At 39.7% G+C, this 26,222-nt stretch overlaps 1 protein-coding gene and 1 pseudogene across 3 annotated transcripts in view; both read right to left on the bottom strand.

Annotated features, from left to right (window-relative positions):
• Mipol1 (mirror-image polydactyly 1) overlaps positions 1–10,168 on the bottom strand; it is a 372,255-nt gene extending 362,087 nt beyond the window's left edge. For 2 of the 3 annotated variants that reach the window (XM_017798100.2, XM_008832890.2), the window contains exon 1: positions 10,031–10,167. The gene's annotated coding sequence lies outside the window, so the exon portion shown is untranslated. Of the gene's footprint in view, positions 1–10,030 lie in introns of all 3 variants that reach the window. The other variant, XM_008832891.2, reaches the window with a different exon arrangement.
• A 6,216-nt stretch (positions 10,169–16,384) lies between these two features.
• Positions 16,385–23,438, bottom strand: LOC103734007 (annotated as a pseudogene).
• Between the last annotated feature and the right edge of the window lie 2,784 nt (positions 23,439–26,222).

The following is a 26,222-nucleotide window of genomic DNA, read 5'->3' as shown; positions in this document are numbered from 1 at the left end:
CTATGGAGCACTGTCATAATTAAAATTACTAGTTTCTACAAATTATCACCAGAGCTATACCCTAGGAATAAACTGCTTATTTTATGTATAATGTATAGAGACAAGTATCAAAACCATTCCCCCCTTTACTTATAAAGCTAGAGTCACCCCACTCCCAAAGAAGTTTTATTTAGAAATCAAAAGGCTTCCAATTTCTATTAAGACAGTGAATTATAACAGGTTTCTGACTCTCTTCCCTTAAATCAACCTAGAAAAATTAAAAAAAGAAGGACTCGCTGATGTAAAGCTCCATCCAAAAACTTTTAATGAATCTTTGTAGGGTGTAGGGGAAATGGCTTAGTCAGTAGACTGCTTTGCAATAAAGTTTGAGGACCTGAATTTGGGCCCCCAGGACCCACATAAAAGCTAGACACAGTGATGTACATTTATAACTCCAGCACTGGGGAGCAGAGACTGGTAGATCCCTAGAGCTCACTGGCCAGTCAGCCTAGGCAATCAGTGAGCTCCCTGGCTCAGTGAGAGAGTTGTCTCATTAAAAAAAAAAAAAAAAAGTTGAGCTCAATTGAGGAAGATATCCAAGGGTGACCTCTGGCGTACGCACACACACACACACACACACACACACACACACACACACACATCCTACTGAGTTCAGTTAGTGCTGCCCAATGTACATGCATTTAGGGCTAACCATTTAAGCTTGAGTGGCCTATTAGGAGTCTTCTCCCTGAGGAAAATCAAGGACAAGAGTGGACCCAAACTGCCAAGTACCCATTCCTTCAGAACTGTGCTCTCAAGCCAGGCTTTGCTCATTCTTTAGTGAAACAGTATCTCTAGCATGATATGGGGAAATAGAAATCAAGACCCACTCTTTAGAGAAAAGCTTGCCCTTTGAGTCCTAACCCTAGACTACTACAAGCACAGTTACAGACAGATGTCTTGATTTCTTTCATTGCTTCCAATGAGCTAAGCATACTACTCTCAGCACTCTGATATGCTAATCATGCACACCCACATTCATTCGCTATCTTGGGTGGAAGACAAGGCCAGGTCCTGAGAGATTAAGGTCAGATGCCCAGGAAACAAAAGAAGCATGTGGCTCAGTGAGCTTGCTTACATTAAAATAGTAACATTTTGACTTCAAGGTTAGGTAAAAGGCTTTAGTCCACATTATGTCCATATTGGAAAAGCCATTATAAAAAAAGTTCTCAGCAGGCAAATAAAAGTACAAGAATCCTCACTAAGGTCTAAAAGGCTAGAGCCTGTATATAAGAACTCTCAAAACACTTGGACAAGAGTATATTAAACATTTTTCAGAAATTAGAAGTCAAACTCAACAACAACAGGAACAGCAGCGAAGGAAAGAACGCCATGTGAAAGCTGGGTGAGAGGAGGTGGTACACAGTCAAGGGCATCAAAAAGGTACTGGCCACGTTTAAAAACTTCTCAGAAACAACAGAAAGCACTTTACAAAGTAACTTTTTACGTTTTAAAAAAACTTCAGAAAGTCATTTAGATGGTTTTAAAGGGCCTAAAAATCATACTTATTAAAACAAGTAACATTGGTTAAATCTTCAGTATAACCACTAGAAGTCAGAGTTAATCCATTATCAAATGATGCTGAATTCACAACTTTGTGGAAATCATTGATGAAAGGAAAAGAAGACATATAAATTCTAGGCAGTGCCCACATTGCTGTATCATCTAGAAAATAATCTAGAACACACTAAAATGAAAGTAGAAAGGGGAAAAAAATCACCAATTATATTCACCAAAAATACTAATGCTTTAGAATTTTATTGTCTCCATACACTTTCATTTTACACATACACACATATATCACTTTAGTGTTTTAATATTCCAGCACATGGCAATAGCAGTTTTCTGTTTTGAGCACTAGAATAAACATCTTTTGGCAGATTTGAAAATACCATTAATATTAAATGAGATGTATAGTAAATAGTACAACTACATTTTTAGACACTAATAGGTAGGTACATGGTACATTGTCTTGGTTTCTATAAAATGCATCCTGAAATTAGAAATAACTTTCAGAAGAAAATCTATTCCAAAAATCTTTAGTTAGGAAAATAAATTCTCCAATGTTTAACATATATGTAGACCATTAACATATATGTAGACCACGAACTTGCAGAACCAAATAATCAGTAATCATGTGATGGAATAGCTTTAAATGAGACTGTATCTCTAAATGGGTAGCAAATAAAACAGAGGCTTTTAAAGATTAGTATATAAGATCAAAATTTAAAATCTGCATAAAGACAATAGAAATTAAGATACTGAAATCATAAACCAAGATTTTTTTTTATTATTAAAGAATTCTAAAAACTGACAGCATTTTTGTACATGAATTTCCAAAGTTTCAATTCACTTACCCAAATGAATTATAATAATCCTGCCCACTGTGCCAGTTCATGCCACTGAATAAAATGTTGTACTTTGGAATACTGTAAGCTGTAACAGAGTATCTGCAGCTCTCATGCTGGCAATAAGCTGTCTGACATAAATTAAGGAAGTAGCTTCAATTTACATTAAATTTAAAAAGCAATAAAAGTATTAATATACTAATTAGTTTCAAGAAAATAATTCAATGAAAAGAAATTTAATGTTTAAATTTTATTTAGGTTCTATGCATATAGTTGAGATACTGTAAAACAGCACTCAAATGGAAACAGTATCAGCAAGAGATTACAATTCAAATTCTAAGAAAGTGAAACAATAATGTAAAAATGTTTCCAATTATGTGGTGAGTGCTTGAAACTTTGTGCTTCACATTAAATTAAACTCTTGAATCATACTTGATAACATTTCCTAAAACCAAAGTGTTCCTTAAAACAAGCAAAAACGAAAACCACAAAAGTAAAGACATTCCACAAATTACTGTTTTCTTATTACATATTACTGAAGACAAAACAGCACAGCAGAAAAAGCATGCACTTATCAAAATAACAAGAATACATGCATCTAAGTAAAAAAAAGATTATTGCTCAAACTATAAAAAAGTACATTAAAGAGTTTAATTTACTAACCAGACACAGCAATCCTAAATATATAAGCATTTAACAATGGATCATCAAATACTTCCTTTAACAATGAGCATCAAATACTGATGAAAGGGGCTAGAGAGATGGCTCGGTGGTTAACAGCACTTGCTGAGCAATCATGAGGATCAGAAACTGAATCCCAACACTCACATAAACTGGGACATCCTGGCACAAGTCTATAACCCAAGATCCTAGGCGGATGGAAAGAGAAAGATCCCTGAGGTTTGCTGACCTCCACTTGGCTGAGAAAGCAGGATCCGAGGTCCAAGGAAGCACCATGCTTCAAAAGAATAGGCAGTGATAGAAATTGCCACTTGAAAGACTTGGAGGGAGGGAGGTAGGTAGGGGTGTGGTGTGGTGTGTGTGTGTGTGTGTGTGTGTGTGTGTGTGTGTGTGTATACAAATAAAACAAATTTTTTAAAAGTTTTTAAACTGAGGAAACAGACAAGGGCATAACCATGGTAGGAAGCTTCACCATACCTCTCAGAGGAAGAATTAAGTAGTCAGAAAACTAGTCAGGTTATAGAAAATCTAAAACTGTCAATGATAAAGACCAAACTTGAGCATAGGAGCCTCTGAATCTTCCACTTAGGCTTCAACCTTTAGCCTTGTGTCTGTCTTTACATTACTCAGTTTTAACAAGAATCTTGCTTACACAGTTTTGAGAGGCTCTGTCAGTCTCAACAACTGATGGTGCTGGTTTTCCTTCAACAAGAATTCTGTTCAGTGTATTTACCCCCCGACCCCATGCTGATGTTATTTCCATCCACTGACCTCAACCCTGGTCCTTACCTGTAACTCCCCACTTGTCCTTGCTCTATTTAGAATGAAGTCTGATTCTACACTGAGGTTTAGGTTTTGTTTTCCTATTTGCAATGGCTTCTGAATAAAAACAGTTGCCAACTTTACTGTCTAATTGGCTTAATTTAATATTGCCATAGCTTGAATCTAAACTATCCCCTGAAGACAAATGTGTTAAAGGTCTGGTTGCCACAAAATGGGCATTGGAATGTGAATGTGCAAATGAATTACGAGGGCTCTAAATTCCCAATGCATTAATCGATTAATTAATTTATAACTGAATACACAGTTGAGACAGGGCCTGACTGGAAGAAGTAAGTTGCTCAGGGCATGCCTTTGAAGGGTTTCTTTTGTCCCCAGACCTTTCCTCTCAGTGTCTCTGCTTCCCAGCGGCCAGTAGGTGAACAGCTGTGTTCCATCATGCTCTCCCCACCATTAAGTTCTATCTCTCCACATAGTGGTACCAGTAAACATGGACTGAAAACCAAAACCATGAGTCAAAATAAACTTTTCCTTGTTTATTTTTCTTAGGTATTTTTTCAGTGGCAAAAAACTGACTAGAAACTAGAAATCAGTAACTAGGAAACTAGAAATCAGTAACAGAAAGGGATCTAGAAAATCCCTGAACAGTTAAAGGAAGTCAAAAGTTAAATCTTAAAATATTTTGAAGTAAAAATGGCAACACAATACATTACATTTCTGAGATGTGGCTATATCATTCCAAGGGAAATCCACAGCACTCAGTTCATGTACTCAAGTGGGCGTGACTGAATACTGATTTGTTGGATAAGCTGAATGAGATAATACTGTTACTGTTCTTGGTAACTACTTTTTATTCTGTTAGAAATTTTCTAATTTTCTAATAAAACTTTCAAAAACAAAGTTCATGCACTCAAAAAGGAAGACTCTTGGCAATACTTAAAGGTTCAACTTTTTTAAAAAAGGGATGGGAGTAGTAGGTAGTCTCCTCTTATCTGAGAAACAGGTGTTCCAAGGATGCAGTGTCCAAGGATGCAGCACCCAAGGCTGCAGCGTCCAAGGCTGCAGTACCCAAGGCTGCAGTACCCAAGGCTGCAGTACCCAAGGCTGCAGTGTCCAAGGCTGCAGTACCCAAGGCTGCAGTACCCAAGGCTGCAGTACCCAAGGCTGCAGTACCCAAGGCTGCAGTACCCAAGGCTGCAGTACCCAAGGCTGCAGTGGATGCTTGAAACTACAGATAGCACTGAACCTCATATATACTGTAGTTTTTTACAATACATATTTACCTGTGATGAACTTTAATTTAAAAATTAGGCACATTTAATCCAGAACACTAAAAAAAATTTAAGCACTGTCACCGGGCGTGGTGGGGCACTCCTTTAGTCCCAGCACTCAGGAGGCAGAGGCAGGCAGATCTCCATGAGTTCAAGGCCAGCCTGGTCTACATAGTGAGTTCCAGGACAGCTGGGGCTACAGGGAGACCCTGTCTCAAAAAGACAAAAAAAAAATTTAAGTACTGTAAAAGATTAACATAGCTAGTAATAATGCAGATTAATTAGAACAATATACTATAATAATGGTTATTTTAAATTTATAAATTATTTTTTAACTTTTCCACTTAATATTTTCTTATAGTTGATTTCAGGTAACAAACTACATGAAGTGAACATGGATACGGGTACTGAGGAACTATTGTACTAAAAAGCACTCCACAATTTACATAATGTAGATAAAAAGGAAACATTCCTTTAAAACCACCATCTACCAGAACCAGCTCAATAAGAGATAGAAAAGCAGAAGAGTCCTATATCAATTAACAAAATAACTTCATAATTTAAAAAAATCTAACAAAGAATAACTTCGGGCCCAGGGATTATAACATCTCTGAAGTAACCTTCACTGCCTGAAAAACTTCCTTGGAGGGATCTCTGGTCTAAAGGACTTGTGTTCAGGCCCGCCTCAGACCTGTCCTTCATGGAACGTCCCCGATTCTTTTCTTGAGCTGTATTTATGACTTCCTGTATTTCAGGTCTTTTTTACTTCTTTATTTTCACAGAACAAAGCCAAGGAACTGAGGCTTTTCTCTATCTAGAAACGTCTTTGTTCTGTAGCCATCCTCCATTCCTCATTGACTACTGCAGAACTTGCCAAAGGCATGGGGTCTGAAAAGCCATGGCCTTCAAAATTGGAAGTCACTGCAACACTGTATTTCTGCAGCTGACACTACTAACAAGGTGGGTACTGGCATGTTCAATTAGTTTGTTATTGTTTTGCTTTGACAGCTTTTTATGCTCTTAAAAATCTTTTTTTTCATTGTATTTGTGTGTGTGTGTGTGTGTGTGTGTGTGTGTGTGCACTGCCTGCCTGCATGCCTGTATGCAAGTGCACTGGAGCCATGCAATACCCGCAGGGGCTGGAGAGATGGCTCAGCGGTTAAAAGCACTGACTGCTCTTGCAGAAGACCTGGGTTCAGTTCCCAGCACCCACAGGAGGACTCAGAACCACTTGTACCTCCAATTCCATGGGATCCCACACCCTCTTTTGGCCTCCATGGACATTATACACACACGGTATACTAACATACATTCAGACAAAACACTCATACATGTAAAAAAATAAAAAGATTTTTTTAAATGCATTTAATACACCTAACTCATCAAACACCCGAGTTTAACAACACAATATACCAAACAGTATCAGTCTTTGGTCCTTGTGATACTGCCTAGGGCTGCAGCTTACTACTACTACCCAGCATGACATAGAAGTTTAGCATGTCTACCCCTAGCCTGGGATAAGATTAAAACTACAAATGTGAGATGCAATTTCTACTGAATACCTATCTGCTTCACATGATCATAGAGTCAAAACAAATGGTAAGCTGAACTGTCATAAGTCAGAGACTTACATTATTTTTGCAACTTCTCAATAAGACAACTGATTTCAAAATTTAAAAACTTTTTTGAAAATCAGACCATGCTTTAAAACAAAAAGTATCACAGGCCGGACGTGGTGGTACACACCTTTGATCCCAGTACTCGGGAGGCTGAAGGAGGCAGATCTCTGTGAGTTCAAGGCCAGGCTGGTCTACATAGTGAGTTCCAGGCCAGCTGGGGCTACAGAGAGACCCTGTCTCAAAAAGACAAAAAAAAAAAAGTATCACTAGAGACATATGGAATCACTGATAAAGGAGAAACAGGAAAATAGATTAACCATAATGCTTTAAATAGCATGACCTCAGAAAAAGAAACTCTGGGGAGAAACAGACTCCAGGATGACAAGGGAGCTTTATCATACAGTAAACTGTCAACAATTACCATGACTAGAACACAGAGATGTATACATATGCAAATCATTAATGAAAGAAATTTGAGCAACATTAATAAGTTTCACTTAATAGACACATATAAACATTCCACCTGCAAGATGAATTCATATCACACAAGCAGACTTCCTTTCTGTAAACAAAGCAGATTAGTAACAAGTTTCAATAACCATTCAATGTAAATATTTTTATAATGGTTATATGAGTGCTCACTTTTCATTTTCATTTCAGTAAAATGTCCCTACTTTTATATCCTTCTCTTTACATGTGTTACATTTCACAATGTAATGTGTTACATTAAAGATTAATTAATCTATTTTTTTCAATTTTTCAAAATTCATTCCACAGTACAAAATCCTCAAGATAAAAGTACAAAAAAAAAAGATGCTTCAAGAGGAAACAAACAAAATTCAAGTTTATAGGCTGCAGTAAAATAAATCCTGTTGTAGTCTAGTTGTTTCCAAAACCCAAACATAATGACAGCATTCTCAGATAGCAGCTATACATAAATCATCTAATGCAGAAACACAAATTTATAATATGCCACCCTATGTATCTAAACTAGCCTATGTATCTAAGAGTTCAAAACTTCCTCAGCTACATAGCTAGTAGGAGGCTAGCCTAGACTACAAGAGATCCTGATTCCAAAAAACCTAAAGAGTAGCTCAGCATGGTGGTACATGCCTTTAAGTCCCAGCATCTGGGAGGCAGAGGCAGGAGGATCTCTGTCTGATCAGGGCTAGCCTGGCCTACTAGGACCCTGTCTCAAAACAAGCAAACAAACAATGACAAAAAAACCCCAAGAGTAAAAGACAGACTAAAATGAAACTCTGTTCTTTAAAATTTCAGGGAGAATTATTTCTTTTACATATTTTTTAAATTTAATGAATAATAACATTAGTTTGCTGCTGTCTAACATATCTCATCTAGAATTTATTTTTTTTTAAAAAGCTTAAGGACTATAAACGCTTTGTGTCACAAGGTATCATCTATCTTAAATCTGTTTAGCAATCAAAAACGTCTGAAAAGCTCAAATAAATCAATAACAGTGCTCTGCAAGCCTCTGATTAGCATCAGCTTATTTATAAAAATATACTAAATTCACCTCTATAAACCACCTAAAGTGTCTGGGGCAAATGTTAGCTGTATTCAGGAAAGCTATTACTCCTATGTAAGGAAAAAAGTTTTGCTAGTACTGATTGAACAGCCCAAAGTCCAGAGTAAGAGATGTTAAAGTGGAGAGCCCATTAAGGAATTTTTTTTTTTTTAAAGCAGATCTCCACCTCAGTGGACGCATCACACCCAAGCTTTAGGGGTCAAACCACTGACTATTCATTTTAGTATGGTAAATACACTACATATAAATAAATATACTCGTCAAATAGATAAAAATTTAGTCAGGCCATCTCAAGGCACAAAGTATGTACCTCAAAGTACTGCAAGAGTATTTTATAGTCTTTTACTCAGTGTTCAGGACCATCAGGGAATGATCAGCCCCCAGGCTTCTACAAAATATCAAAGAAAACTTTTACCTCCTTTCCTCTTTAACTCTTCTGTTTCTATTTTAAAGGGATAGAACAGGAATAATAGTAACAGTTGAGAAACGTTTCACATGTCTCTGTCAGTATTGAGGGAAGACTAGCAAAAAGCAAAGGAAGTGTGCTGCAGAGATTTGAAATACAAACCCCAAACACTACAGCACACACTACTCAATACTCTTACATACCTTTGCTTCTCCAATATAGGTTGTCTCAGTTACTTATTTCACCACCTATCGACCAAATGCAGCTATTTTTCTATAGAGCAAGGGTTGGCAACCCAGATTCAGTCCAGGAACTGGGTCAAAGAAATTAGCTAGGAGGCCATAGCCTGTGATGGCTCCAGTATCTTGGTTCTTGTGTAAGCAAACTCAAATCCAATGGTTACCGTTTGAAAGGGGGTACAAAGTGGAGTTTTCTAGAAAGCAGACTTAGATTCTTTCTTGATCTAGGTACCAAATACATGAGTATGCACACTTCATGACAATTTAACAAGTTATACACATGACCCAGTCATGTTGCTGTGTCTATTAAACTTTTAAAGCTGATCCACGATTTTTTTGTACTGTGTCTTTGAAGGAAAACTGTGTACGCCTCCTATTCATATTTCTGATCCCCCATCATTACTCTCTTCAATGGAATGATGTCTATTATCTCATAGCCAAGCCAGCTTCCGTTCATTTTACTGGTATAATATTGCATAGGATGATACCCTACACAATGACTATGTAACTATCATTTTAGCTTACCTCCACTTCCAGATTAAAAAAAAAAAAAAACAAACTTTGCAAAGCTGGTAAGTAGTAATGAAGGCTGTCCGCCCCCATTTCACTTCCACTGGGATTTAACTCATAAAAACGCTGTCTTGTGCGTACTCAGCTCCTCCGCAGTTTAAAGAACACTGCCGGCGGTGTCACCTTCCACTTGGAGAGGCTCTAGCTCGTTCTAGCAGCTCTCTGGAGGGGGCGCGGCGCGTGTTCTGAGACACCGCGACCTGCGCACACTGCCGAGGCTGAGCCCCACGAACGACTAGAGCGTCTCTCAAGAGCCGGGACGGAAATCCTATTCGACAAGACTTAAGGAAGAAGCAGAAACCTGCGCTTTTCATCAACGTTCGCCCGGAAATTTCAAAGGCAACTGGAGAGGCGGCCGAAATCGCGCCCACAGGGCGTGCTCGGTCCCCGCGGGCTCCCGGGACGCGGCCCACTTCGGGAGGCCTCCGCGCGGCCCCTCGGCGGCTCGGGGTCTGCGGCCGGAAGTCTCGGGCCGCCTCAGCCCATCCCGTCGGCCCGCCGGCCGCCCACCCCGCGGGTGCTCGCGGTTACCTGAGAAGCGCCGGGATCCCTCAGAGCGGACTCGACTCGGCTCTCGCCCAGCTTCTCAGGCCCGAGGCGCCTCCACCAAAGCAGCCAATCGCTGCACGCCCCGGTGCGCGTGCCCCTGCGCCAGCAAAGGGGCGGGGCGCAGGGAGGACCCGAGGGCCCGGGCGGCGCGCACAGGGCATGCGCCGGCCGGCCTGGGGGCGGGGCTTCCCGGAGAGCCGAAGGACCTCTGAGGATCTTCGCGCCAACTGCGCATCGCTGGCGGTGGGAAGGGCGGACTGCTGTCCGGACAGCCAGCCTGGGGCGGAGGAAATGTGTGGCTCAAAATGGCCCGTGGGACTTTTTACTTAGGTACTGGAACGAGGTCTGGATTCTTCGATATGTCAGTTCTCAAGGCCCCCTCCCTGAACACCAAGAATATTTGTTACAGTAGTGTAGGAGTAAAATGGAACTTTATCAAGACTAATGTAATTCTTAATGGTTCAAATATGCTTCTCCTTTTTTTCCTCCAAATTTTTTTAAATTCTCTATATGGGGGGAGGAGGGCTATACTTGTGAGCGCAGTGCCTGCAGAGGCCTGAAGAGAGCATATGGAGAGCATCACAGGCTGTTGGAAGTCCCCCCTCCCCCCATGTGGGTGCTGGAAACTCAGCTTCAGCCCTCTGCAAAGGCAATATAGCTATCTCATCACTCCAGCCCACCCTTTTTTGGGGGGTGGGGTGGGGAACGGAGTCTCCCTGTAGCCCCAGCTGGCCTGGAACTCGCTTTAGAGCCCACACTGGCCTCCGACTCACTGAGGTCCACCTCCCTCTGCCTCCCAAGGACTGGAATCACCAGGCCTGGCTCCACCCTATTTTTTTAATTGAGGAGAGAGGAAGTGGTGTGTATGTATGTTGCCCAATCTTATATTGTACTCATACAAGTCAGCCTCCACCTGAGCCTGGACTTGCTGAGGCTACAGGCCAGTGACACCCTGACTTCTGGTTCAGTATTGATTTTTTATGAATGTCATTTTAAACTCCTGTTGCTTGTTATTCTCTCAGACACCAAATATTTATTGAACACATTATAAATACTCATGTCTGCTGGAATAATATTATAAAAACAGTAATTTTTACAACCCCTCAGAGAGAAAAAGCATAATATAAAGTGTTGATGAACACAAAACTTAGCGGGCAGAGTTGAGTAATGAAAGGAACCTACCAGTAAGTTGAAAAATGGAAGAGGGGGGTGACAGGATTGTCTACAAATTATTTTGAATAAAATAGAGTCTAATATTCCCAAAGTTTCTGTGCTAGTGAGTTTTTTGTCAACTTGACACATTCTAACCTGGGAAGAGGGAACCTCAACTGAACAGTTTCTTTGTGAGATTGACTTGCAGCCATGTCTGGGAGGCACTTTCATAGTTGCTGATTGATGTTAGAAGACCCAGCCCACTGTGGGCAGTACTATCTCTGGGCTATATAAAAGGACTAGCTGAGCAAGCCAAGAGGAGCAAGCCAGTAAAGAGCATCCCTCCATGGTCTCTGCTTTAGTTCCTGCCTTGGAAATGGCCCGTGAGCTGTAAACCAAATAAACCCTTTATTTCCCAAGTTGCTTTGGTCAGTGTTTTACCACACAGCAGCAGAAAGGAAACTAGGACAGTTACACTATTTATGTTGTGATCAATGAATACTCTGAAAAGATTTGTTGCAGATTCAGCTTTAAAATGCTTTTTCTTTTTACCACACACAATTTTTTATTGACTTTTTTGGCAAATTTCATACATCTTGATCATATTTAGATCTGCACTCCCCCCCCAACCCTCTCCACTGGTTTTCATGCATTCTGTCATGTAGGTTAAGGCCTATCAAGTCAAGTTTCTGTCCCCATATGTCCCTCGGTGTGAGTTCATCCCCTGGACCTGGTCAGCCAATCTAGTGTCATTCCTTAATAGAAAACCACCTCTCCTTTTTCCAGTAGTAATCAGTTGCCAATAGTTTCTCAGCTAAGTTTGGGGCTTCCCATTTCTGCCCTTTTGTGCTGTTATTTGATTGTTTAAACTTACATGGATCTTACACATTCTGTCCTCTTTGCTGCAAGCTCACATGAGTAACTTCCTAGCTGTATGAAAAACTCTTTCTGGGTGGACTTCCACCACCTCTGACTCTTTATACCCCGTCTTTCTCAATGGTCGTCTGCATGACAGAGGTCTGATATAGGTGTCCCACTCAGGGACACGCACTCTGCAGCCTCATTGTCTGCACTTTGGCCAGTTGTGGTTTTCTGAGTTACTCACCATCTGTTGAATGAGGAAGCTTCACTGGTGAGAGTTTAAAGATGCATTAATATTCTTTTTTCCCCCTATTCTGCTATGTTCCCTGAGCCTTAGGTGTAGAGGTTGCATTGTTGATGGGCATCTCACAGACATATTCTTTGCATTTGGCCACTTGTGGAACTCTGTAATTATCTCCATCGGTTGCAAGAAGAAGCTTTTTTGATGAATGGTGAGATGTACACTTGACTGTAAATATAAGGACACATTTAGAATTCAGTAAGAAATTTCGTAAGAAATTTCGTTTGTCTAGGGATGTGGCAAAGTGGGTTTTTCTTTAGGATCTATGACCTCTCCAGCCATGTGTACTTGGCCACGCGTGAGTTCTCTCCTGTCGAGAGACCTTAACTCCAATTAGACAGCTGTTGATTACCCCCAAAATAAAAGTGCCATTACTCTGCTTCAATAAAGGCAGTTTGCTGAACCAGTCATTGTGTTTATTAGGCTTTACAGCTGGGCTGGAACATTGATTGGTCTTTTCCCTTGGCAGTTTGCATAGTATCCTCTGATACTATCAGAGCAAGTCAGGGAGGAGGCTTCCAAGTCCTCTGTCCAAAGTATATTGTGTCTTCAGCAACAGGGTCTTACCTTCAAGTTCTGGTAGGTAATCAAGGACTGTGGCACTAGCCTGTATTGTTTTTGTTTCTTTGTTGCTTTACATCAGCCAGGGTTGAATCAGATTTTTTTTTTTTTGGTCTCTTTGAAACAAGGTCTCTCTGTAGCCCTGGCTGACCTGGAACTCACTATTGACCAGGCTGGCCTTGAGCTCACAGAGATCCGCCACCTTCAGCCTCCCAAGTGCCTGGCTTTGAATCAGATTTTTATGAAAACAAAATACAATAAAAATATATAATTATGGCGGTGCACTTCTGTAATTCTAAAATTTTGAAGACTAATCATGAGTTCTAGGACAGACTGAGATACACTGAAAAAGCCTTTTTTTAAAAAAAAAAAAAAAGGTGGTGTTTGGTTTGTTAAAACAGGCAAAACTAATCTGGAACAACTCTTCAAGGAGGAAAAATGGCTTGTGAAAAATGTTTAATGCCAATTAAATTATTTAGTGGGAAAGTTACTTTCATTTTCTAGGAAATAAAAGAGTATAAGGACCAATACACTAAGAAATTTAAAACAATATAATATGTTTAAAGAAATGATATTCCAGGCCAGCTGGGATTACAGGGGGACCCTGTCTCAAAAAAAGTCCAAAAAAGAAAAAAAAGAGAAAGAAATGATGTTTTTCATTTAGTAAAGATTCATTTTGCCTTACTTTTTCAAAGCCCAGTATCTGAGTTTTTAAGTCTTCAGAGTAAAGAGAAACACTATTGTTTTTATTAGCCTTTTTTTCTTCTCTATTTTTATGGAATAAGCTTGAATATAAGCCCCAGTTGTTCTTCATCTGAGGTAACTCAAGGCTGCTTTTCATACCACAAGAGCTTATTTCGTCCTGTTGCCTTCCACTGTTCCCAGCAGGTGTTCCATACATGAACATCTTCTCCTTGTCCACTCAGCTTTTGGTGATGAAAATTGGGAAATGAGGACAGAACCAAGAAGATCTAGAGGAGGTGATGTCTGGGGACCTTCATGAAGTATCGATAGGCATTACCAAGTTGAAAGGGGGGAAATGGATGCAAAGAAAAAGGAATTCTTCGTAGAGGGATCAGTATGGAGAAGATACTGCAGAAAACTAAGAACTTTAGTATTTCCCCAATATAGGATTAAAGATGAAAGGTAATGGGAAATGATGTTGTAGAAATTATGAAAGACATCTTTCATTTAAGTTCTCTGGAATTGATCCTATAGTCAATGGAATTTGAAAATTAAATGAAATAATATAAATGTTATAAGAAGAAGGTAACAGCAGTACCAGTCTGGAAAGGAAACTGATTCATAATTCCATTCAGGAGTGAGGTTTAATATGTTGAAAGGCCTCGGGTGGGCACAGTTAGGCCTGGAGGTGGGAGGAGAAGCGTTAGACAAAACAACACAATAATATGAAGATCTAAACATGATAGGCCTTTAAAGGGAAGAAGAGGCTCCCCTTTAAAGCCACCATTCTTTCTAGTGCTAAATAAACCTCGTGACTGCAAAGAACACTCTCTCTCCATGTCCCCCATTAACATGGAGACCTTACAATTCTATAGAAAATTTTAAAGCCAAAAGATCTTAGAAAGATGCATTTCAAATTCTGAAAGACCACAAGGGCCAATCCAGAAAATTACAACTAGCACATCTATCTATCATAATTGAAAGAGAAATAAAAGATTTCTATAATAAAAGGAACTTATTACCACTAAATCAGCTCTATGGAGAATACTGGAAAGAATACTTAAAACTGAAGAAACCATGAGGGGAAAATGATACCAGGAGAGTTAGTCTAAGAAAAAAAAAACCCACAAACCAATAAGATGACAGGAATTGATGCACATCTTTCAATAGTAACACTGAATACTACTGGTTTCAATTCTCCAATGACAAGACACAGACTAACAGATTGGATTAGTAGACTGGATCGGTCTTTTTGTTGCCTCCACAAACACTCTTCACCATCAAAAATAGACACTATATTAGGAGGAAATTGTGAAAAGGATAAATAACTAGAACATGGAAACAAGCAAGCATGGCTATTCTAATATCTGACAAAATAAGACTTCAAACCATAACTAGACAAAATAGATAAGGTCACCAGCTCATTAAATGAACAAATCCATCAAATGACTATTACAATTTTAAACATATGTCTACCAAACATGGGCACACCCAGTTTCAGAAAACATATATTGGTAGATGTAAAGTCACATTAACCCCAACATAGGAATAGTGGATGACTTCAATACCCCCATTCTCACCAATACACAGGTCATCTGGACAAAACATAAATACAGAAATATTGGCATTAAATGACGCTATAAACTGAGCCAGGTAGGGTGGCACATGGTTTAGTCCCAGCACTAGGGAGGCAGAGGAAGGAAGATCTCTGTGAGTTCCAGGTCAGCCTGGTCTGCATAGTGAGTTCCAGGCCAGCTGGGAGCTGGGGCTACAGGGAGGCCCTGTCTCCAAAAAAAAAAAAGACACTGTACATCAAATGAACCTAACAGACATCTACAGAACAGTCCACCCAAAACTAAAGAATGCACATTCTCAACAACCCATGGAATTTTCTCCAAAATAGATCATATATTAATGTAGCAGCAAGCTCAACAAATATACGAAAATTGAAATAATATTTTGTATTATATCTCACCACAATGGAATAAAATTAGATATCAACAACAAGAGAAACTACATAAAGTACACAACTGGTGGAGATTAGACAACAAAGTATTGATGAATGGAGTACTAAAGAAATCAGAAGGGGACTTTGTTAATGTCTAGAACGGAATAAAAATGAGAACACAACATGGCAAAATCCATGGGACAGACTGAAGACCATCCTCAGAGGAAAGTTTATAGCTCTGAACATCTATATAAAAGACAGAAAGCACATGAGTAAATAACTTTACACTTGACAGAAAAGTCACAATGTTATTAGCAAGGGCTATGATGTTTATTTAATGTTCCCATTTTGGTTCAAACAATCAATCTTGTCCACCTTGCAGGGTCTAAATAAAGTTTAGATTTGGCTAGAGAGCATATTCTAAAGAACTAGTTTGCTGACTTTAACCAATGTGATTAGATCTCACAAAAGGCCAATGTGGGGAGGGGACCATAAAATTAGTAGTAAAAGAAAATTCAATAAGACTACTTCATTTACAGTGCTTTATACTTAAGCCACGATGCAGAAAAGAGCAAAGGCAGGGAGCCTCTGCTTTTAAACATCTCACAACAATCCAGGTGACACTTCCAGCCTCTGCTCATGCTTTACAACAGTGAATGAAAACACAACAGAGTTTGACAATATACATTTAATCACCAAAGATGAAGATGTCTGGGTTTTTAATTCTGTAATGTTTCTAGGACTGTGCCCATTAATGCCAACAAAAAGGAAGCGGTCTTGGCAGAACGGAACTAAAGCATGCCTGGTGATCAGATCACTTAAATATTATTCATGTGTATAGCGTAGTCCATGCTCTCATTGTTTCTGTAATGTGGGCTTCATTGGTCTACCACTGCTTGGCTATATCATTTGCTAATGGATTATCAGGATTAGGAGCACTTAACAAAGCCTGGATTGATAGCAAAACTGTGCGTATCTGCAGCACTTTGACCACCATCTTTCAAAATATCTAAGCTGCATGGGTGCTTCCGTCTCAAAATGTCTAAGCACATTCTGCCCAGCTTATCCACATTAGGGTGCTAAACTTTGGTAATGAAACATACTTTGGGTGCTACATTTTGGTATTCTTCTGGAAGGAATAGCTCAGGTTTAAAAGTCTCTCCCTCAAAGCAGGAGTCCTGGGGGCCAGTAATGACCAATGACCACATGAAAATAAAGGGTGTTACTCTCATCTGGTTCTGCATTAATGCCAGGAACTGGTTCTTCAGCAAATGCTGGGTTTCCTTGATGATCCTGCAGGACAGCCTGGCCAGCTTCTTAGATCCCGAGTTCAACCTCTGCTCTTATCTCTGAAAAAACTTAAAAATTTTATGTAAGCATAAAAAAACAAAAATAGCCAAAGCAATCCTTTACAAAAAGCATACTGTGGAAGGTGTCGTCACCATATCTGATTACAAGTTATACTACAGAGCCATAGTAATTTAAACCACATGGTACTGGCACAGGTAGATCAATGGACTAGAATTGAGGACACAGATATAAGTCTAAGCAACTACACCTACTTGATTTTTAACAAAAATGCTAAAAATACAAATTGGAGAAAAGACAGCATCTTAAATTCTGCTGGGAAAGGTGTGTATGAATATGTAGAAGAATTAAACTAGATCCTTATCTCTCACCCTGCACAAAACTCAATTCCAAATGGATCAAGGACTTCAACATAAGACCTGATCATTTGAAACTGCTATAGGAAAAATCAGGGAGTACACATCAACACATAAACACAGGTGAGGACTTTCTGAGTAGGACTGGGATAGTGCAACAAATAAGACCAACAGCAGACGAATGGGATCTCATGGAATTGAAAATCTTCTGTACAGCAAAGGAAACTGTCAACTGAGTAAAGAGGCAACCCACAGAATAGTAGAAAATCTTTCAGAGATATACATTTAACAGAGGATTAGTGTCTAAAATATACAAAACACCCGGAAACCAGCTTCAAAATAACAAACAACCCAGTTTAAAAATGGGCAACGGAACTGAACATAAAGTTCTCAAAAGAAGAAATACAAGAGACTAGTAAACACTTAGAAAGTGTTCCATGCCGTTAACCATCAGGAAAATGTTAAAACAACTTTAAGCTTTCACCTCATCCCAGTCAGAATGGCCATCATCAAGAATACAAATGACAATAAATGCTGGTATTGACAAGGGGAAAAGAGAACACATTGTTGGTAGAACTAACATAGCCACTTTGGAAATCAGGTTGGAGGTTTCCCAAAAAACAAGAAATAGAGCTACTATATGACTTAGCTATAGGACTCCCGGGCATATGTTCGACTCTATATCCTGCTGCAGACACACCTGTATTCATTGCTGTTCCATTCAAAATAGCTAGGAAATGGAAATAGCTTAGACATGCATCGGTAGATGAGGGATAACAAAAACGTAGTGCATATATACACCGGAATTTTATTCAGCTATAAAAGATGAAATTATCACTGGGCTTAGTGGTGTATGCCTTTAATCCCAGCACTCAGGAGGCAGAAGCAGGTGCATCTCTGTGAGTTTAAGGCCAGCCTGCTCTACACAGCAAGTTCCAGGTCAGCTGGGGCTATGGGGAGACCCCATCTCAAAAAGACCAGAAAAGAAAAATAAAATTATCATATTTGCAAGAAAATGAATGGAACTGAAAAAAAATTGTACTGAGGTACCAGGTACGGGAAGCCAAACACTGTATTTTCTTTGTCGTATGTGAATCATAGATTCCAATTTTCAAATTTTTTTGTTTAAAGTGGAATGCTTATAGAGACCCAGAAACAAGAGAGGGGTTATGGCAATGGGGGAAGAGACCTTAAGGCTGGTAGAGATGGTAGAACATATATGGTATGAAAATAAAAGAAAGGACTATAGAATGTGGCAAGAGTTAAACAGTGATGAGGTAGGAGATGGGAGGATGAAGAAACTCAGGATGAAGAAGCCACATAAAAACTCACTATTTTTTAAGCTAATCTTAAAAATATAATTTAAAATAAGACTTTGAACAGAGGTACTATGCATGAGTCAATAATACTGAGCCCAGAAGCCATGGGTTATTAAATGAAAATCCCAATGCCAGATGTGGGATACCTTCCTAGGAGTCATTGAACAGGAAGGTCCCAGGAGCCCCCCAAATTATACAGGTTATGGCCATTGCCACTGGTTTCCCACCAGAACTACATGGTAAGACACTATTCCTGAATCATACCTTGATTACAGAATACAGAAAAATCATGCTGAAACTGAGCCGGAAGCTTCCTGTTGGTGGCAGGCAACTGGGGGAGAAAAGTAGGCCTTCCCAAGTGTTAGACATTGCATGCTACAATATAAATTTGTCAGGCAAGAGGGGCTTACTGATGAAATAGTGGCATGACTGTTACAGGAGTAACTAGTTGATTTTTTTAGTGGATCTGAGGCCCACTCTGTAAGAGGGAGTTCATGCCCAGTACTGTGGACCTGGTCAAAGACCTATGGCTGGAGAAGTTACAGACACTAAGGGTGAACCTACTACTTTATTTTTCTAAATGGACATGTTATCAAACTGCTAAATACTCCTAAATATTTATGCTTATACTCCATAGACTACTGCTATCCTCCTCTTTGATGAACAAAGCCTCTCTCTACAGAGAAAGACAGTTAATGCAGAGGCTTAAGAGTGGTCAAGGCACTAAGGAGAAGTGACTGTGGAATGCTCAGTATTAAACACAATGCCTACATCAACCCCTCCAAGCCTGGGGAACATTGCAGAAGAAAGGGCAGAAAGAGTGCAAGCGCCAAATTATAGGGAGGAGGGCTATGAAACACTGTCTCATGCACATTCCATGGCTATGGCATCAGTAGCTCACAACAGCAGAAGTAGCCTGCAAAACACAGGACAGAGTTAGTAAACAGTCAAAGTGTGCTGGGAGAGAAGTCATTGTTTTCAGTGATGGAGCCACTCAAGCTCCAATGGATAGCCTCATGCTCCTCCTATGCATGTGGCCCTGGTTAAGCAAAACAAAAACAATAACAACAACAACAAAAAAAAAAACATAAAAAACAAAAAAAAAGACACAAAAGTAGTAGGAAGGGGAAGTATGGTTGGTGGGGGAAGAGGAGGAGAAGAGAATGTGGAGAGATAAGTGAGACCAGACTACATTACACAGAAGTAGGAAAATTTCATGGCCATCTGCTTCTAGCTTCTGAATAATTTGGTTGGGAGTGGGGACTGGGCATTAGTATTTAAAAACAATTCTCTAAAATCGTTATATATTATAGAAGTCAAGGGAGGTTTGTTTTATTATTGCTGTCATTTAAGATATATTTGTGTGTTGATGTTCTTTATCTAATAATGAGCCAGAGACTAATGAGCTTTTATATCATCAGTTATAATTAGGAAAGACGGGGAAAAGGATAATTAAACATGTGGGAAGGAACGGCTTCTTTTTTATTATAATTGCAGTGGAATTTGTATAGCATAACCATAACCATTTTAAAGTGAACATATAGGGCCTTCACAATGTGGTGTAATCACCATCTCTTTCTAGTTTCCAAGTATTTCATCAACCCTCTGTAGGTTTTTAGGATCTAAATCAGTCGCTTGTGTTAAACCACAAATAAATAAAGAAATAAAACCAGGAAGTTCTGAAGGAGGGCCCCAAGCACACACACCTTATGATAAAAGCTATTACAGCATCTCCCTGAAAGGCTCTTTCGTTGAAAAGCTGATAACAACTTTTCCCAAGGACTTCCGATGCTGCAGTTTCCTACTGGAGTCAAGGACAGCTAGCTTGATCCACGAAAACACTTGCCCGACACATTGTTTCTGCTGGGTTTCGGAACAAATTTTGCAGGATTTTCTCTTTTGGCCTTTACAAATTTCCCTTTCCTTAACCTCCCTGGTTTCCCATGTACATCCTATATTGTGATCCTTCTCTTTACTCTGAAATCATGTCCTTCAGAGATATCCTCCGTTGTTTTTTTAGGTCAACAGGCCAAAAAGACACCAGGTACCCGGTAGGCAGTTATCTTCCACTCCACTCTCCCCTTCACTCCCATTTCCTGGCAACCACCAATCTGAGATTAGGGAATGCTATCTGATTGCTTTGGTCCAACTAAGAATAATAAAAATGGCAAAGTTAGGAATGGAGACAAGTATTTAATGAAACGGAGGCAAAGTTTGAGAAGAAATTTGTTGTGAGATGGTAATCTCAGAGTAGTAAGTAAATTTACTAGGCAACTATTTGACTGTAGACAATAGAGGGATAAGTAGGATTCAACAGAATTATGAAATTTTCAGGAAAGCAGTGGGAGGAAATGATTAGGGGTGGCGATTGTGGTGATAGATCTGATATTCTATTACCATATTAAGGTTGAAAGTAAGTAGGATAGATATTGAAAGAAATTGGGGTTCATGTGTTAGAACACTTGAGGGGGCTGGGCATGGTGGCAAATGCTTTTAATCCCAGCACTTCAGAAGCAAAGGCAGGCAGATCTCTGTGAGTCCAAGGCCAGCCTGGTCTACATGGAAAGTTTCAGGCCAGCCATTGCTACATAGTGAGACCCTGTCTCTAAAAGAAATCCAGTGAAGAGCTGTAGAAGAAGTCACCCAACATTAATCTCTGGCCTACACACATGTACACACATGTGAGCATACACATGCACACATACTTGCACATATACACAAACATGCTATAATTTCGTTTCTGTTGACGTGATAAAACACCCCAACAAAAAGTAACTTACGGGAGAAAGGATTTATTTTAGCTCACAATTCAAAGATACAGTCCATTGCTGTGGGGAAGTCACAGTAGCATGAGCTTGAAGCAGCTGGTCACATCACATTCACAGTCAGGAGCAGAGACGTGAACACTACAGTGAAAGTCAAGTGAGCAAAAAAGCTAAAAGGTTTCCTTCTTCCTTGTCCTGTTATCTGAGATGCCACCAGAAGACTTTGCTCCCATTCAGGGAGGGTCCTTCCACATGAATTAAGACAGTACAATCCTTCAAAGACATGCCCACAGGTCAACCTGGTGTAAACAATCCCTCATTGAGAGTTTCTTCCCAAGTAAGTCTAGATAATGTCAAGTTGACAAAACTGTCACACATGTACACACATAAACACTATACACAAAAAATGAAATATGCTAAAAAGAAAAAATCATTAAAGATAAGGGTACATAACTTGGGAGACAATTTTCTACGTGTCTTGCATCTTTTCATGTGTTATTACAACTGTTATTTTGCACTATCTTTCCAAGGATATTATAGAACAAATAGCGTTAGAAGACAGTAGTGTCTCACTCCAGCGTAGAGGGCAGATACATTTTTTTGAGTGATTTATTAGTTACTTTTGTGCTTCGGTGATAGCACTATGATGAAGGCAATTTATAGAAGGAGGAAGTTATTTGGGCTTCCAGTTCCATAGGAGTAAGAGTCCATCACAGTGGTGGAGGCATGGCCAGATGCAGCTGGAGCAGAAAGCGTAGAACTTACATCAAGCATTTGCAGGACACAGGGAGCTCAAGGTGGAAATGTGGCTAACACTCTCAAAAACCATCTCTGGCTGTATGCTTCCAGCAAGGCCACACCTCCTAAAAGTTCCATGACCTTCAGCAAACAGCACCGCCAACTGACCAAGTGTTCAAATACTTGAGCCTAGGGGGAACACTTCTCATTCAAACAATCACATTCCACTCCTTGGCCCCCATAAGCTCATGGCCATATCATAATGCAAAATGCAGTTAGTCAACTTTAAAAGTCCCCATAGCCTTTAACATTCTCAACAGTATTTAAAAGTTCAATGTCCAAAGTCCCTTCTAAGACTCAAAGCAATCTGCTAAGTGTAATCCCCATAAAATGAAAGGGTGGAGAGAGATGCAATGGTTAAGAGCACTGACTGCTCTTGCCATGGATCCGGGTTTGGTTCCCAGCACTCTCATGGCGGCTAACACCCGTCAGTAACTTCCGTTTCAGGGTATTTATTGCCCTCTTCTGAACTCCATGGGCACCGCACCACACGGATGCACTTACATACATGCAGGCAATATACTCATACACATAAAAAAATAAAATATTTTTTTAAAAAATCAAAGGGCAAATTACATACTTACAGCATAGAGTGGCACAAAATATAGATTACCATTCCAAAAGGGACAACTGGGAGCACAGAGAGGAAGTAAAGGACCAAAGCAATATGAAAACCCAGCAGGGCAAACACCAAATCCTCAAAAGGATTAGATGGTTCTGCTCCTCCAGCTGTGCTGCCTACAACATACAACCTTCTGTTGACTGGGTCCACTCCATGAATGCAGCTGTTCTTGGAAGATGTCTCAAAGCTCTAGTATCTCCAAAATCTTGGGGTCTCACTGCAACCCAGACTTTACTGCCGCAACTTCATGCAGTGGCCTCCCAGGGTCTTCTTCATGCTGGTACTCCTGGTACACACTGCCTGGCCTCAACAATTCTCTGAAACTGTAGAGGAAGAACTGATGACCTCCTCACTCTTGCATCTTTCATGGCTCTAACCCCAGTACCACAAAAACAACACTGCCAAGTCAGCTGCCAACTTGGGGTGGACCTTGGTTGCTTTCATCCACATTACCAGCAGCTTTCATAGGTTCTGGTTTTCTAGAAGCAGAAAATCCCTGAGGATTTCTCCTTTCACTAGTTGGAAGTTTAGCTGCGTGGATTCTTGTCCCCAGGGCATTCTTTCCATTGTTCAAGTCCTTAATTGCACTAATCTCCTTAACAGTAGGACTGTCTTCCGGCACAGGCTTTGGCTGCAACTTCAAGCTTCCTAGTGCTTTCTTTCTCTTCAAACTGTACCTTTTGTGCTTCTTTCTATCCCACTTGCTCTTTTTCATTGTAGATCTGCATAAAATTTATCAGTAATAACCAAGCCAAAGGAAAAATGTTAGGCTGTCTTGAAATTTCCTCCAACAAAGAAATTAGTCCATTATTTTTAAATTCAACCTCAGGGAAACTCTTAGGCCCTCGGTAGAAGGCAGCAGGATTCTCTACCAAAATATCACAGGAATGACCTCTAGCCCAACTGCTGTTTAAGTTCTTGCTTCGTTCTGAAACTCCATTGCTTCAGCACTACTTTCTTCCAGGATCCTATTGGCAGGCCCACTAAGCTTTGCTTATAGGATTCAACTGCTTTCTGAGTCCAAACTTCCAAAGTCTTCCACCCACATTCAAAACAAAACAAAACAACAAAAAAAAAAACAAAACACATGGTCAGTTTCTTCACAGCAACTTTTATATTACTATAATTACTACATTATTTATATTACTGTAATATTTATATTACTCTTATAGTTACTTTTCTGTTGCTGTGATAAAATACCATGACCAAGGCAATTTAAAGAAGGAAGAGTAGGGTTTATGGTTCCTGAGAGATGAGTCCTTTATGGAAGTGGAGACAGCCAGAAGAAAAAGCTGAGTGCTCATGTCTTCAAGCACTTGGAGTAAGCACGGAGAGAACTTAAAGCAGAGCAATGCTATGAACTCTCAAGGCTCACCCCCAGTGATGTACATTCTCCATTGTTTCTCCTGAAAGTAGTGCCACCCCATTCAGTGCCACCAAGCAGAGACCAAGTGTTCAACTACCTGAGCTTATTTCTCATTCAAACCACTTCAAGAGTAAATTCCAGAACCTTCTTTTTTGTCCCCATTTGCCACAACTTTTTCACAAGCACCACAGTAGCAGCACAGGCAGAAAAAAGCTAATTATGTAGTTCTTAATCAACAGCAGGCAAATAATTAATTTTAAAGTATAAATTTGATACTTTAGCAGTTTTACTGTCATTTCAGCATTCTTTAAAAGAAAATTAATGTAATGTGATGAATTGTCTAGGGAATCTGAAATAAGTCAAATACATTTTTACAAGTTTTCTAGTTCTAAACCTTCTAGCACTTCAGTATCAGCCCATGGACACATTGAGTTGCAGATAAAAAATATATCCAATAATCAGAGAGGTTAGCTCACTGGGTTATTGTTGACTGTTGGATCTTTTGACAACTTCCAAGCTCTAGAATGCTATTACACCCAGGGCCCATCTCAGCTGTTTTAGAATTGTAGGACTGGGTTACATGTGTTATTAGACATTGTGGTTTTTGTTCAGAGAATTCTGTCCTTGTCTAGAGGGGCAATAAAGAGGAAGCACTTTTTTTTTTCTCTAATGAGACCACAAACCAAAACTCATGTTCTCAGTATAGGATTTTCAGAGGTAAATTGATTTATGGATGTAATGGTACCAATAAACTACCTTTAAATCTTGACTTGAAGGTACTAGATTTCCTGAAATCCAGAAAAAGCAAAGGTTTACTTACATTACAAATAGTAGGATCTCTTTCATTATGGAGGGATGTTTAGTGGTTAATATTGTTAACACTAAGAAAGTGCTAAAACTTGGGTCTTTTTAAGTGAATGTATAATTTGGTTGAGTAGACACCTTGGGATTTACTAGTCATGACTATTTTTTCTTTCTTTTTTTTTTTTTTTTTTGGAGCCCTTTAAAATTCTAGATTTTGGGCCTATGAAATGGCTCAATGGGTAAAGGTGATTGTTGCCAAGTCAGCTTGGGGACCACATGGTGAAAGGAGAGAACAGGTTGCTGCGGGTTGTCCTCTGACTTCTGCACGTGCACTGTGGCATGTACATGCCACACACATACATACACAATAACTAAATGCAAAAATGTTTACTTGTATGGAGTTAAAAAAATTCTGTGTTTTATATATAAATAAATGAAACCTGGGGAAGGTAATTTCATTATTTTAGTTTTCTGTATGACAGAATGCATTTGGCCTGTGGTTGCTTTTGTAATCTACAGTTTCATTATTGTAAGGAACTCTGGAATTTGAGCCAAGCTATGCTAGCACTCCTGCTGGCATTTTGAAAAATTCAATTTCTACATTAGAAAAGGAAGAAAATACATTTTATAAAGTCTGAAATTCTGGGTTTATGCTTAATATGCAATAGATTCTTAGTATATGTGGAAAAAATAAGTGATTTATATTGTAATTAAGACCTCATTTAGTGAAAGCTTTTATTTAGGTAACAAAAAATTATTTTTTGGTTAACATTTTCAAACTGAATAATTTTTTTTTTTTTTGGTCTTTTTGAGACAGGGTCTCCCTGTGGCCCCAGCTGCCCTGGAACTCACTATATAGACCTGACTGGCCTTGAACTCACAGAGATCTGCCTGCCTCTGCCTCCTGAGTGCTGGGATCAAAGGCACAGGCCACTGTGCTTGGCTCCTGCCCCACGAGAGAGGACCGTCTGAGCCACCCGAAGCCATTCTCCTGGTGTAAAGTACCTGCCACCGGACAGGGTCTCAAGCATGGATACAGTAAATGGGGTGTTGGGGCCATAGTTCTCTTAACTGCATTATTTAATTCTTTAAGAGGTTTAAACTTGAGGCGCTTATACTCAACATCTGAGGATATAGTAGAGCGCCTACTATGCCCTGAAGGAGCGGGAGCAGGGACCTGCTCCAGAGCAGCCTCACGCTCTTCTTGTGCCTCTCCCCCTTCCTCATTATTAGAATATCTATGCTCTTCTTTGTCACTACCTAATTCTTCTTCAGAGGAGAGGCCTTCTCTGGCCGCCTGCCTAGTGATTACAGGGAGATCAAGGGCCC

Source organism: Nannospalax galili, unplaced genomic scaffold (genome assembly GCF_000622305.1).
Source record: "Nannospalax galili isolate Female #2095 unplaced genomic scaffold, S.galili_v1.0 scaffold636, whole genome shotgun sequence".
Lineage (NCBI taxonomy): Eukaryota > Metazoa > Chordata > Mammalia > Rodentia > Spalacidae > Nannospalax > Nannospalax galili.
Note: the sequence above shows the minus strand (reverse complement) of the source record. Positions and strands in the feature narration are given on the sequence as shown.